Raw genomic sequence first — 1,847 nt, forward strand, 5'->3', positions numbered from 1 at the left:
ATATATATATATATATATATATATATATATATATATATACACGCACACACACACACACACACACGCATACACACACATGTATATAGAGAGATCTAGTTCTCTCTCTCTCGCTCCCTTTCTCACTCTATCTGTTTCTGTACACACACACACACACACGCTCACGCACACACATTTAATAAAAACAGACAATTGGTTACAATTGTTTCATCAGGAGTCTTTATTGTGCTGTAAACATGCTACAGACAGTTATGCCGTATACAAAATATCCATAAGATTATTTATCAGGATCTTCCTTAATTAAAGCTATTAATCAATGATCAGTCTGCAATAATTAGTCAGAGTACTTTAAGGAATGTAAATTTAGTAAATGACTAAAAGACGATGGAATTTATTCGTCATGGTCTTTCCTAAACAATATAACACAATAAATGTTTTTTTTATAGACTGATCTCGGTAATCATCTTAAAATGTGTTTTGATGGGGTCAAATGTCATGCTTGGCGCGCCTCCTCCTTGCTGGGATGCCAGCCTGTTTTTGCCAGTACCAGCCTTTGTAAGCGAGGGAGCTAAGTTTCATGACACCTTTAGAATAGAAATACATTTGAGCAATCCTTTAATATAGAATCTTTATACAAATACATAATCTTTATCCAAATACATAATCATACAGTTTGTATATTTCTTTTGAAATGTATTCAATTTTCTGACTTCGATAAGTTGTAATAATTCTGTATTTACACAATAACTATAAATTTCTAAAACAGCTCATTTCTAGCTAGAGTCCTTGATTCCTTTACAAGATAAATCATTATATTTTGTAGTTTATCCATAAGACATATAACATAAATTTTATGTTTGCTTTAATATATCTGTTATAGTCCATTCTACTTTTATCATTTTTTCTTATTTCATTTTGTCATTTCATTTGATTTGTCTTATTTTTCGGATATAAATAATGTATTTTTTATATAATTGTATCTCTCTGCTCGTTAAGGTTTCCAGATTTCAGAAGCATTTGTGCTTTTTAAGATTTTTACTTCTTATGAAAAGTAACGTACTTCCATCATTATTTCCAGTCACATCACTGATAATTTACGTTTATTTAAATTCAATAGTTTAATAATACAGAACATGGAAAATTTTAAAATAACAGTAGTTATAAATTTATTTATATCTTTAAAAAGTAACCAAATTTCTTTTATCGTAAGACGATATTATTTACTGATTTTAATCTAACATTAATTTTGCTGTGGCACGTTTTTTGCTTTATATTATTATGTCTGTTATATAGGAAAGCAGAACTCAAAACCTGAGTACATATTTTATTAATTGGCAGAAGTTACAGAGTGACTCAAAGTTACAGAGTTTCGTGCGTTAATACTTATCAAAATGGCTTCGAATTATGGAGATTACATTTATAATGACTGGCTAAAACGATAAATATAATTTTCTTTGGACTATTCAAAAATAAATTATAAAAACAAGGTCACGTGAATAATGAATATTTTTCAAATATATAGTTTTATGTTTAAGAGATGAGGAATCATGTACATTATTTACATTATTTACATTTGACGGATATTTGTCCTCATCTTTTTTTTTTGTTGGTAACACAACGTTTCGGCTGAAATATCCTCTAGCCTTCATCAGGTGTCTTGGGGAAATTTCGAACCTGAGATCTCGTTCCTAAGGTATTTTTCGATGTTTTGTAATTATTATTATTATTATTATTATTATTATTATTATTATTATTATTATTTTATGTTTGACTTTTGTTTTGCATTTGTACAAGTTGGATCCAAGTCTCACCCAGAGACCTCAAGAGACAACAAGTTAGAAGTTCATGTA

The sequence above is a fragment of the Octopus bimaculoides genome, chromosome 4, assembly GCF_001194135.2.
Source record: "Octopus bimaculoides isolate UCB-OBI-ISO-001 chromosome 4, ASM119413v2, whole genome shotgun sequence".
In the NCBI taxonomy this organism is placed as follows: domain Eukaryota; kingdom Metazoa; phylum Mollusca; class Cephalopoda; order Octopoda; family Octopodidae; genus Octopus; species Octopus bimaculoides.